The sequence below is a fragment of the Salvelinus fontinalis genome, chromosome 23 (assembly GCF_029448725.1).
Source record: "Salvelinus fontinalis isolate EN_2023a chromosome 23, ASM2944872v1, whole genome shotgun sequence".
Taxonomy (NCBI): Eukaryota; Metazoa; Chordata; class Actinopteri; order Salmoniformes; family Salmonidae; genus Salvelinus; species Salvelinus fontinalis.
In genome coordinates, this window is record NC_074687.1 from 31,970,711 (window position 1) to 31,984,498 (window position 13,788).

A 13,788-nucleotide genomic window follows, 5' to 3' on the forward strand; every position below is an offset into this window, starting at 1 on the left:
GTGTGGTATGGAGTGTGTGGTATGGAGTGTGTGCGTTAGGAGTGTGTGGTATGGAGTGTGTGGTATGGAGTGTGTGGTATGGAGTGTGTGCGTTAGGAGTGTGTGCGTTGGGAGTGTGTGGTATGGAGTGTGTGCGTTAGGAGTGTGTGGTATGGAGTGTGTGCATGCATTAGGAGTGTGTGGTACTGTACAGCACCTCCATCAGCTGTTAAACTGTTTCATCCCAAGAAGCCCATCATGTGACAGATTGTGCTGATGAATATTGAATACAGTGTGTGCATACTGCATGCCCATGTTAATGCGCATATGCATTTCTGTGTGTTCTGGGTGGGTGGGGTAGGGGTGTTGATGTGCTGAGTTGGAGGGCCTTGGCAAAGCAGCAGAAGCTCCTTCATCAGTTTGAATGATAATTTTGTCAGTACATCTAATTGATTGATGAGTTGATTTGTTGACAGAGAGAGAGTATAGGTAGAGAGAGAAGAAGAGAGAGAGTTGGTATGCAGTAATAAGCCATCCCTGAATGATTGATCCCTTTTGGTGATTCAACAACATAGCCCCTGAACTGCATATTATCTGTCTTCTCTTCAGGTGTCAGAGGTGAATGGAGGTCTGTCATTTAATGTCCTCCTGTCTGTTTATCATAATACATCCTACTGATCAAACCAACCTCAATGTCTTACCCAACACTGTCACTGCGCTATTCATCTGTGACTTAGGTAAACAAAGACCATTCAAAGATTTACTGATAGAAAAATAAGTTATGGTTGTGCCTGAGAATGGACTCTGGTAGTCATTTGTACTATGCTGACCTGCTGTGGTGCTGACCTGCTTTGCTGACCTGCTGTGGTGCTGACCTGCTGTGGTGCTGACCTGCTCTGGTGCTGACCTGCTGTGGTGCTGACCTGCTGTGGTGCTGACCTGCTGTGGTGCTGACCTGCTCTGGTGCTGACCTGCTCTGGTGCTGACCTGCTGTGGTGCTGACCTGCTCTGGTGTTGACCTGCTCTGGTGCTGACGTGCTCTGGTGCTCTGACATCCTCAGCCCTGTTCTCAGCATTGTGTGTGCGTGCATGCGTGGGTGTGTGAGGGATGTCCTGGGATGTCCTCAGCCCTTTCCCAGCATCGTGCCACCCTGTCAGGAGACATCAGAGGCGGGCAGGGCTAAAGCTGAGAGAGGGTCACCACCACCCTAAGGCACCCCTCGCCTACACACCTGCTCCTCACCACCCCCACCTCATCCCATCGCCTGGGGCGAGAGCGGACATCCAGGGGGACACTGATGGCATCTCACAGCCTCCCTCCATCCCTCCGCCATGTGTTAACCTTCAGTCAGGCCAATTTATCACTCTCTCATTTTATCCGACACTACAATTCTTACTAATTCCCTTTCACGATCTAAGTCAGGCAAGTTGTACATTCAGAACTTTGACAATACCACTGATAGTGTGGAAATACTTATTAGTATTTGAACCCTAAAGTCATTCTCTTTCTTTAGATTATTAGGATCCTTTCTTCAGATTTATTTGGAATGAATTATCCTTTTTCAGTGTACAGTAGATGTGTGCTACTATTTCAACTGAAGTGGTTGCTAGGTCTTGTCATGGATGAAGTCATTGCATTTCCTCTCCTCATGTATCTTTAATAGCACAGTAGAGATGAGTTATTCCAAGATTTAAAGAGATGTGGTGGGTGTGATATATTTTTAATTGCAGCATCTGTTAGTCTTCTTATATTGGAGATTGTGGCTGCAAAGATCGTGATACGATTAGACAAATCAAAGGCAACTCAACCACAACCCACTTCTTTAATCCACAGTAAATCTGAACACTTACATAATTAAATTAAAGAAATAATTTTCACTTCTTCAACAGACTTGACATGAGTCATTTGAGTCATTTCAAATTAATTCTTCAAAGGTTATTTAAAAAATACTGTGACGATCGTGGTATGGTGGAAAAGAGGAGGACCAAGGCGCAGCGTGAAGTGAATGCATTCTTCTCTATTTATTATCACGAAAATGAAGAACACTTTACAAACTATACAAAACAATAAACGACGAACGTGAAGCTATAAATGACAAGTGCAGACACAGGCAACTTACATATAGACATAGACATACAAAAACCCCTAGACAATAACCAAAACACCTGCATCCCCCATGTCACACACTGACCAAACAAAAAATAATAAAGAGAACAAAGATAACTAAGGCCAGGACGTGACAGTACCCCCCCCCCCCCCCCCCCCCCCCCAAAAGGTGCGGACTCCGGCCGCAAAACCTGACACTGAAGGGGAGAGTCCGGGTGGGCCTTCTTATGGCGGCGGCTCGGGTGCGGGACGTGGATCCCACTCCATCATTATCAATCCCCGCTTCCGTGGCCTCCTAGGAACGGCGACCCTCCTAAATGACCCCACTCCACTCTGGACTGAGGGGCAGCTCCGGACTGAGGGGCAGCTCATGACTGAGGGGCAGCTCATGACTGAGGGGCAGCTCATGACTGAGGGGTAGCTCATGACTGAGGGGTAGCTCATGACTGAGGGGTAGCTCATGACTGGCGGGCGGCTCTGGCGGCTCCTGACTGGCGGGCGGCTCTGGCGGCTCCTGACTGGCGGACGTCTCTGGGGGCTCCTGACTGGCAGGCGGCTCTGGCGGCTCCTGACTGGCGGACGGCTCTGGCAGCTCCTGACTGGCGGGCGGCTCTGGCGGCTCCTGACTGGCGTACGTCTCTGGGGGCTCCTGACTGGCGGACGGCTCTAGCGGCTCAGGACAGACGGGCGGCTCTAGCGGCTCTGGACAGACGGGCGGCTCTGACGGCTCTGGACAGACGGGCGGCTCTAGCGGCTCTGGACAGAAGGGCAGCTCAGGCGGCGCTGGACAGACGGGCAGCTCAGGCTTGCCGAGGCGCACTGTAGGCCTGGTGCGTGATGCCGGAACTGGTGGTACCGGGCTGGGGACATGCACCTCAAGGCTAGTGCGGGGAGCAGGAACAGGGCATACTGGACCCTGGAGGTGCACAGTAGGCCTGGTGCGTGGTGCCGGAACTGGTGGTACCGGGCTGGGGACACGCACCTCAAGGCTAGTGCGGGGAGGAGGAACAGGGCGTACTGGACTCTGGAGATGCACAGGAGGCTTGGTGCGTGGTGCCGGAACTGGTGGTACCGGACCCGGTTAACACGCACCTCAAGGCTAGTGCGGGGAGGAGGAACAGGGGGTACAGGGCTCTGGAGACGCACAGGAGGCTTGGTGCGTGATGTTGGCACTGGTGGTACTGGGCTGGTGCGAGGGGCTGCCACCGGAAGGCTGGTATGTGGAGGTGGCACCGGATAGACCGGACCGTGAAGGCGTACTGGAGCTCTTGAGGACCGAGCTTGCCCAACCCTGCCTGGCTGAATGCTCCCCGTAGCCAAGCCAGTGCGGCGAGGTGGAATAGCCCGCACTGGGCTGTGCTGGCGAACCGGGGACACCATGCGTAGGGCTGGTGCGATGTACACCGGCCCGAGGAGACGCACTGGAGACCAGATGCATTGAGCCGGCTTCATGGCACCTGGCTCAATGCCCACTCTAGCCCGGCCGATACGAGGAGCTGGGATGTACCGCACCGGGCTATGCACACGTACAGGAGACACCGTGCGCTCTTCCGCATAACACGGTGTCTGCCCGTACTCTCGCTCTCCACGGTAAGCACGGGAAGTTGGCGCAGGTCTCCTACCTGACTTCGCCACACTCCCCGTGTGCCCCCCCAAGAAATTTTTGGGGCTGCCTCTCGGGCTTCCTACCGCGCCGCCGTGCTCGTTTCGCCAACTCCATTCTCCGGTATCCCTCCTCGCACTGCTCCAGCGAATCCCAGGCGGGCTCCGGCACTCTCCCTGGGTCGACCGCCCATCTGTCTATCTCTTCCCAAGTATTATACTCCAGATCAGGCTCCCATGTCCAGAAATCCACAACGCGCTGTTCCTCTCTTTCACGCTGCTTGGTCCGATCTTGGTGGGTTATTCTGTCACGATCGTCGTATGGTGGAAGAGAGGAGGACCAAGGCGCAGCGTGAAGTGAGTGCATTCTTCTCTATTTATTATCACAAAAAAAGATGAACACTTTACAAACTAAACAAAACAATAAGCGACGAACGTGAAGCTATAAATGACAAGTGCAGACACAGGCAACTTACATATAGACATAGACATACAAAAACCCCTAGACAATAACCAAAACACCTGCATCCCCCATGTCACACCCTGACCTAACTAAAAATAATAAAGAGAACAAAGATAACTAAGGCTAAGGCGTGACAAATACATACCATTTTTTATCCTGTTATCTCCCTGAACACTGTTTGATAAAAGTATTCTCAGTGATGGAAGAAGTACCTAACGGTCAGACTTTAGTAAAAGTAAAGATACCTTAATTGAAAATGACTCAAGTAAAAGTAAGTCACCCAGTAAAATACTACTTGAGTAAAAGTCAAAGTATTTGGTTTTAAATATACTTAAGTATCAAAAGTAAAAGTATAAATCATTTCAAATTCCTTATATTACTGTAAGCGAACCAGACGACACCATTTTCATGTTTTCAAATGTACCATTAGCCAGGGGCACACTCCAGCACTCAGACATCATTTACAATGAACCATTTGCGTTTAGTGAGTCCGCCGGATCAGAGTAGGGATGAGCAGGGATGTACTCTTGATAACTGTAAGTGTGTGAATTGGACCATATTCCTGTCTTACTAAACATTCAAAATGTAACAAGTACTTTTGGGTGTCAGGGAAAATGTATGGAGTAAAAAGTACATCATTTTCTTTATAAATGTAGTGGAGTAAAAGTACAGATACCCCCAAAAACAACTTAAGTAGTACTTTAAAGTATGTTTACTTAAGTACTTTACAACACTGAGTATTCTTATGTAGGTTCTGTTGAAAACCGTCTTCATTTAGACTCGAGACCAAGAAAGCAGACTCCAATCATCAAACGGAGACAATAACACATCATTCATTTCTAAATTCCTCTCAGCAATGACAGAAACGGACAGAACAGTACAGTAATGTAATGATTGTTGTAGTATTGCTGTCCCATCCCTGTCTCTAGTCCCCTGTCACCTGTCTACGGGACTCATGGTCTTTGTTCAACAGTGCATTAGAGCTGATGTACTCCAGCACACCGCACGCTAACAGCTGTCCTGCTACTGCAGAGCAAGGCCCCATGGGACAGGCCTCCGTGATGGATAACATTTCCCTCAATCCCTCACTTGTTCACACTGACATGATGAAGATTGATTCACTGACAAGAATGAGAGATGCCCTATCTGTGGTAAATAGGGGCTACCTAGTCTAGAGCCAGGACAGCTAATGGACTCGAATTCGACGTACTTTCTGTGGAATTCAAAAGTCTTCCAAATCCTCATCAATGCTGTGCGTGTGTGTGTGTGTGTGTGTGTGTGTGTGTGTGTGTGTGTGTGTGTGTGTGTGTGTGTGTGTGTGTGTGTGTGTGTGTGTGTGTGTGTGTGTGTGTGTGCGCGCTTGTGTGTGTGTGCGTGTGCGTGCGAGCGATACTGTGTACACATGCATGTTTCTGTCTGTATGTCAGTGGGAGATCACAGGTGTGTGAGCCGTCTCCACAGAGAGCCGCTGCATTGTGGGTAATAACGGTTAGCGCAACACCTGCGCCCCCTCTCATCCCCCCACTCGCCACCCCCTCACCTCTAATGGCATCTAATCACTCCCTCAAAATACCCTAATACTGAGCAGCGGTGCCCTCACAGCTGCCTGAGGGGCCCTGGGCACACAGAGCCTGTCAATCTCACTGCCCAGACCCTGGCTCCAAGTGTCTCTCACTCGTACTTCATTATCAGGCTTGCTGGTTGAACTAGGCCTATGGTTCTTGTTCCACATGTAGAATTTTAAGGGAGTGGAACAATTTTAAAAGCTATGGAAAGTGTTAATTGTTTGCCAAAATTAGACTACTAGAGTCCAAAGTTGACATATCTCCCTCCCTCCTGTCACTACTAACCCTATACACCCCCACATACAGCCCTACAGACAGCTTGGGCTTTTCTACACAACCCAACATGGTATCTAAACCTCTCAGTCTGAAACAATGATGCTGTTTATGGTGTCCACTAGAAACCACAGCCACATGGGCCCCTAATGCTTCCTGACATGCAGTTCTCTGTGGTTGGCTAATTACAAACAGAAAATATTTACTGCGTTAGAGGAGACCATAGCTTAATTTCCACACCCCGGTTCAACCCTAACGTGGTTGCTGCTGACCGGTAGTGTTGTTCTTCCAGGAACCAGGTGGACACCATCCTATCCAGGGTCTCAGTCAGACAGAATTCATTAGTTTGGGGGAGGTAGGGAGGGAGGTGGAGAGAGAGCGCAGTCCTCCTCCTCAGCCCGCAGCCAGCTAAGAGAGAGCAGAGTACTATACAGCATAATAGAACCACAGATCTCTGGGTGGTCTGACCACCATGCTGTGACACTGCTGTCTCCCCATTCCCCAACCAGCCCTAACTCTAATCCAAATGGCTGAGGGATACTTATCACTGACAAATCCTGTGAGGCTTGCGACGGTTTCACTCCGACACCCCTAAAGCTCTCTACCTCGCTGCCATCGCTGATCCCCTCCATTGCAATGTAAATCCCCTGGCTAATGACAACCAGCTCCAGGACCTGCGGCACAAAGGGTTAAAGCCTGCCAATTGAGCGAATAATGAGTTCAATTAGGAGATTGGGGGGCTGGCGCTGAATGAAAACCAGAGGAACCCAGAGGACAGATAGACAGCACTGCAGAGCTTGGGAGAGGAATGACAGAGGGGAGGGGGGAGGGTGAGGAGAGGACAGGGGAGGAGAAGGAGGCACTGGGGTGAGGGGTGGGGGGTGGCTAGGGGCCAGCTATGGGAGGGACAGGGAGGGGAATAGAGAAGAGGAGAAAGAGAGAGAGAGAGGGGGAGAAGATATTGCCTGAGAGGAGGAGGGGTACTGCAGGTGGTGAGAGTCCTAGGGTTCGAGAATCCTGAGGTGGCTGAACGATGGAGGTCTGGAATATGGTGTGGCAGGAGATAACTTGGAACACGCAGTCTTAGTGGACAAAATGCTAGCGATCACCTTAGTCAGTACTGCTCATATTCAGTCCAAGTTGGTGGCTACTTAAAGCATATCTGTCATGTTACATAATGGTCATTATGGTCTCCACTAGTCAGGGGGTTTCTTCTGATAAATGTGGTTTATTAAAAAGAGAGCCTGAGCCTGAATCATAATGTGTCTGCCAATCTAGAGAGAGCTGGCGACAGAGAATGTTTGTAATTCAGCTTTGGAACACCCATGGTGTATTCCTAAGAAATGTAACTGTTTTCTAAGAAGCATTTCTGTACAGAATAAACAAGGAAAGTTACATTGTCATCAGCGACCGACTGTTTCCAGTCAATTCCACCCCAAAACGGTCTCATGGGTCGTTTTTTTCTCAGATCCTGGTTTGCTTTGATTGTCGTTATGTACAAATAACACAGTATTTGATTCCTGTGGCCATACCATGGCTTTCCCAAACTCCTCACATCCCCACTTCCTCTCCACCCCAGACCTCATCCAGCCTTTTATAGACAACATAGCATTGTTTAGTTATAAAGGCGGAGTACTCTCAAATACTAGCTTTGAAGAACAGACATAATATTATTTAATGCAATACCAAGAATGGACATAAACTATGGACCTCATGCAGATACATACAGTTGAAGTCGGAAGTTTACATACACCTTAGCCAAATACATTTAAACTCAGTTTTTCACAATTCCTGACATTTAATCCAAGTAAAAATTCCCTGTCTTAGGTCAGTTAGGATCACCACTTTACTTTGAGAATGTGAAATGTCAGAATAATAGTAGAGAGAATGATTCATTTCAGCTTTTATTTCTTTCATCACATTCCCAGTGGGTCAGAAAATTACATACACTCAATTAGTATTTGGCAGCATTGCCTTAAAATTGTTTAACTTGGGTCAAACGTTTCGGGTAGCCTTCCACAAGCTTCCCACAATAAGTTGGGTGAATTTTGGCCCATTCCTCCTGACAGAACTGGTGTAACTGAGTCATGTTTGTAGGCCTCCTTGCTCGCACACGATTTTTCAGTTCTGCCCACAAATTTTCTATGGCTTTGTGACTCCAATACCTTGACTTTGTTGTCCTTAAGCCATTTTGCCACAACTTTGGAAGTATGCTTAGGGTCATTGTCCATTTGGAAGACCCATTTGCGACCAAGCTTTAACTTCCTGACTGATGTCTTGAGATGTTGCTTCAATATATCCCAATAATTTTCCTCCTCATGATGCCATCTATTTTGTGAAGTGCACCAGTCCCTCCTGCAGCAACGCACCCCCACAACATGATGCTTCCACCCCCGTGCTTCACGGTTGGGATGGTGTTCTTCGGCTTGCAAGCATCCCCCTTTTTCCTCCAAACAAAACGATGGTCATTATGGCCAAACAGTAATATTTTTGTTTCATCAGACCAGAGGACATTTCTCCAAAAAGTACGATCTTTGTCCCCATGTGCAGTTGCAAGGCATAGTCTGGCTATTTTATGGCGGCTTCTTGGCTTCTTCCCTTGCTGAGCGGCCTTTCAGGTTATGTCGATATAGTACTTGTTTTACTGTGGATATAGATCATTTTGTACCTGTTTTCTCCAACATCTTCACAAGGTCCTTTGCTGTTGTTCTGGGATTGATTTGCACTTTTCGCACCAAAGTACGTTCATCTCTAGGAGACAGAACGCGTCTCCTTCCAGAGCTGTTTGACGGCTGCGTGGTCCCATGGTGTTTATACTTGTGTGCTATTGCTTGTACAGATGAACGTGGTACCTTCAGGCGTTTGGAAATTGCTCCCAAGGATGAACCAGACTTGTGGAGGTTGTACATGCTCAAAACACAAACCGACAAAACAATAGTCTTCTTTTCATTGGATGCACTTTATTTAAACAACAACAGCAATTTGAAAAATAAAATATCAACCGAACAAACAAAACAAAACATAAGAGCCTTAACATTAATGCACATATGTTAAAAGTTCTAATTATCACTTAGTGATAACTGGTATGATTAAACAGGAAATACAAAATGTACCAGACAGAAATCCTGATTCACATTGTCGGCAATGATAAAGTTGATGAAGGAAAAGAATGACAGCTGCACAACTGATCATTTGAATGAGAACTATTAGGTAAGTGAGCCGTCTGAATGCATTTCAGAAATGTTAAGTAGAACATTGTGCTTAGTCAAAAGGTACTGGAAGAAAACAAAACTCAAATAAATGCCCTTTCCCCATCCCACACAAAACAACAATAACAACAACAACAGCGATCTGAATTCTGTAAAGTTGTTGCGATGTCAAAGCTGACAATCAAACTGCAACAAAATGGAAGATCCATCACAGCATAATATCAGGAAGTGGGTCTATTCATGAGTGTGAATGTACTGTATGTGCAGTGTGTTTGTCTTTTCCTGATTGAGTGTTCTGATGGCAGCATCACACAGAGAGCAAGTGTCCCTCTAGCCCTGCCTGCCCAGCCATAGAGGATGGACGTCAGTATCAGGCCCAATTACACAGCATGAGTTGTTATTGTCCTCTGTCAGGAGAAGGACAGTAAGAGAGAGAAAAAGAACGAGAAGAAGAAAGAGAGATTGGAACATGACCTTGACCGTTCAGCTCATCAGGAACATTGGACTTCTATTGTTTGTCAAGCGTCTCTCTGATGACTATATGACGGAGCTGGAGAAGGAGAGAGGGAGTGGAATACACACGTACACATGCACTCACACACTGTGTTTGCCCACCCCCTGTGGCAGGTTAAACACAAGACTCTGGCTAACCCCTCCTCCTCTCTCATCAGAGCCGGGACTCATTAGTGTAACGTTGTGTGTGTGTGTACGCGTGGCTGTTTGTCTGTTTGTCTGAGTCCGTGAGCATGTGTGCATATGTGTGTGTGTCTGCGTGCGTGTGTATGGCAGACCTGCCAGTAATGACAGGGGTGGGGCAGTATCTTTGACTGACAGCTATAAGTATGGTGTGGTTGGGTATAGCCCACTGAGTAATCACAATAACCCTACAGGTGATCTACTTTACTTTACTCACTCACACAAAGACCACCTGGGGCTTGGATAGCTGCTAATAGCTCCTGATTGAAGCTCCAATCAAACAGCACAGATCCAAATGTTCTCACTGGTTTACAGAACAAAATGGGACTGAAAGACACAGATGGGCGAGAGGTCTAACAAAACCTGAGGGTGTGTGGAAGAGCTGGGCAAGTAACGCACTGGCAACATGTACATAGACTGCAGTGGCAGTCGGTGCCGTTTAAGAGCAGGGAGGACAATATTTATTTTAGGAGCATGCTCTTATATCTATTACAGCATATTGGATGACTGTCATTCATATTCCCTTCAGCCAGTTCAATGTAAAATCAATAGGTTTAGGCTACTACATGATACTCAAATTCTCATATCCATCATGAGGTTACTACAACATTTGAATGAAAGTTTACAATGTTGGTGCACACATGTCGAGAGAAAATTTGAGGTGACAGACAGTGACACATAGACACATTCAATACCCCCTTACACACTCTTGTCTGCATCTACCTGATCTAGGGTGCAATCAGTAGTCCAACAATTGCAAACGAGAGATTATTTTGAACAAATTCAGGTATGTTTATCCCCGCTTCATTGCGTTTGCTTCTGTTTAAAAAATGTTTTTCAACAGAATCTGCGGAATGAATACAACCCTGATCACACGTAAACACAGTGCACTTTCATAACAGCCACGTTGTATTCCTTCTTGCATCTACACTCTCTCCTCCTTTCAGTTAGGGTGCAGGCCAGGCAGCAGGCTGTTAACCAGCCTGCCAGCTTAGCGGAGTCTGCCTCTAGCACAGTCAGCTCAGCTATCCCAGTGAGGCTGTCTGTGTCTGTGCCTCGATCTATGTTGGGCAAAACAAAACATGGCAGTGTTCACCTTAGCAATCTCACTGGAATAAAGACCTTCCTTCCTGTCATTATTGAAAAAGATTGTGATATCTCACATCTCAAAATAGGGCTGCTTAATGTTAGATCCCTCACTTCCAAGGCAGTCATAGTCAATGAGTTAATCACTGATCATAACGTTGATGTGATTGGCCTGATTGAAAAATGGCTCAAGCCTGACGAATTAGGCCTCTCCTCCTGCTTACCCTAGTGACCATATCCCCCGCGCATCCCGTAAAGGCGGCGCTGTTGATAAAGTGTATATAAATAAAAAATGACTGTGTTTTTATCTTTTGAGCTTCTAGTCATGAAATCTATGCAGCTCAATCACTACTCAATCACTTTTTATAGCTACTGTTACAGGCCTCCTGGGCCGTATACAGCGTTCCTCACTGAGTTCAGACGTGTAGTCATGGCAGATAATATTCAACAACAAAAATTCACATGGAAACGTCCACAAACCCACTTCAAAAGGCTTTCAGAGCCATCATCAACTCAGTGGTTTTGTCCAACATGTCTCCGGACCTACACTACTGTTCAAATGTTTGGGGTCACTTAGAAATGTCCTTGTTTTTGAAAGAAAAGCACATTTTTTGTCCATTAAAATAACATAAAATTAATCAGAAATACAGTGTAGACATAGTTAATGTTGTAAATTACTATTTGCAATTATGTTAGCATAGTTGAAAACTGTTGTTCTGATTAAAGAAGCAATAAAACTGGCCTTCTTTAGACTAGTTGAATATCTGGAGCATCAGCATTTCTGGGTTCGATTACAGGCTCAGAATGGCCAGAAACAAAGAACTTTCTTCTGAAACTCGTCAGACTATTCTTGTTCTGAGAAATAAGCCTATTCCATGCGAGAAATTGCCAAGAAACTGAAGATCTCATACAACGCTGTGTACTACTCCATTCACAGAACAGCGCAAACTGGCTCTAACCAGAATAGAAAGAGGAGTGGGAGGCCCTGGTGCACAACTGAGCAAGAGGACAAGTACATTAGAGTGTCTAGTTTGAGAAACAGACGCCTCACAAGTCCTCAACCAGCCGCTTCATTAAATATTACACACAAAACTCAAGTCTCAACATCAACAGTGAAGAGGCGACTCCGGGATGCTGGCCTTGTAGGCAGAGTTGTAAAGAAAATGCCATATCTCAGACTGGCCAATAAAAAGAAAAGATTAAGATGGGCAAACGAACACTGGACAGAGGAACTCTGCTTAGAAGGCCAGCATCCTGGAGTCGCTTCTTCACTGTTGACGTTTGGACTGGAATTTTGTGGGTACTGGTGTTTTGCGGGTACTGGTGATGTCATTGGGAAACACAATGTCAACTTCCACAATGTCAACTTTCCTTGAGTGGCCCCAAAATTGCAGGCCCCAAAATTGCCTGTGTTTCAGTCCTAAGGAGGTGGCAATTTTTTTTACTTTTAAACAGAGATGCTAGTTCTAGGTCCAAAGAAACAAAGAGATCTACTTTTGGATTTGAGTATTGATCTTGATGGTTGTATTGTTGTCTCAAATAAAACTGTGAAGGACCTCTGCGTTAATCTGGACCCTGATCTCTCTTTTTATGAAAATATCAAGAATATTCCATCTTCGTAACATTACAAAAATCTGAACCCTTTTGTCCAACAATTCTGCAGATAAGCTAATCCATGCTTTTGTCAATTCTAAATTAGACTACTGCAATACTCTACTCTCCAGCTACCCAGATAAGCACCAAATAAACTTCAGTTAGTGTTAAACTCGGCTGCGAGAATCTTGACTAGAATCAAAAAAACGTTAGCATATTACTCCGGTACTAGATTTTAGTGCTAACCTACTAAGCATTACATGGACTTGCTCCTACCTATCTCTCTGATTTGGTCCTCCTGTACATACCTTACGGTCACAAGACACAGGCTGTAAAGGTAGTCAATGTTGTTCTCCCCCTTAGACGAGAAGGAGCATGGATAGGACCAAGATGCGGATTGAGGGAAATAAGCCATCTTTTAATGACAACAGCAAACAAGACACTACAAAACAACAAATGTGACTAACCTTCAACCGTCCATGTGTGGACACAGGAACAAACACCCACAAAACCCCAGTGAAACCCTGGCTGCCTTAGTATGACTCTCAATTAGAGACAAACGACACACACCTGTCTCTAATTGAGAATCATACCAGGCCGAACACAAAAACCAACCTAGAAATACAAAACATAGACTACCCACCCAACACTCACGCCCTGACCAATAAAGACATACAAAACAAGAGAAAACAGGTCAGGAACGTGACAGAACCCCCCCCTTAAGGTGCGAACTCCGGGCGCACCAGCACAAAGTCTAGGGGAGGGTCTGGGTGGGCGTCTGTCCACGGTGGTGGCTCAGGCTGAGGGCGAGGTCCCCACCCCACCATAATCAATCCCCGCTTCTTTATCCCCCTCCCAATGACCACCCTCCCACTAACACCACCTAAATGAAGGGGCAGCACCGGGATAAGGGGCAGCACCGGGATAAGGGGCGGCACCGGGATAAGGGGCGGCACCGGGATAAGGGGCGGCACCGGGATAAGGGGCGGCACCGGGATAAGGGGCGGCAGGTCCTGGCTGAGGGACTCCGGCAGGTCCTGGCTGAGGGACTCCGGCAGGTCCTGGCTGAGGGACTCCGGCAGGTCCTGGCTGAGGGACTCCGGCAGGTCCTGGCTGAGGGACTCCGGCAGGTCCTGGCTGAGGGACTCCGGCAGGTCCTGGCTTAGGGACTCCGGCAGGTCCTGGCTTAGGGACTCAGGCAGGTCCTGGTTTAGG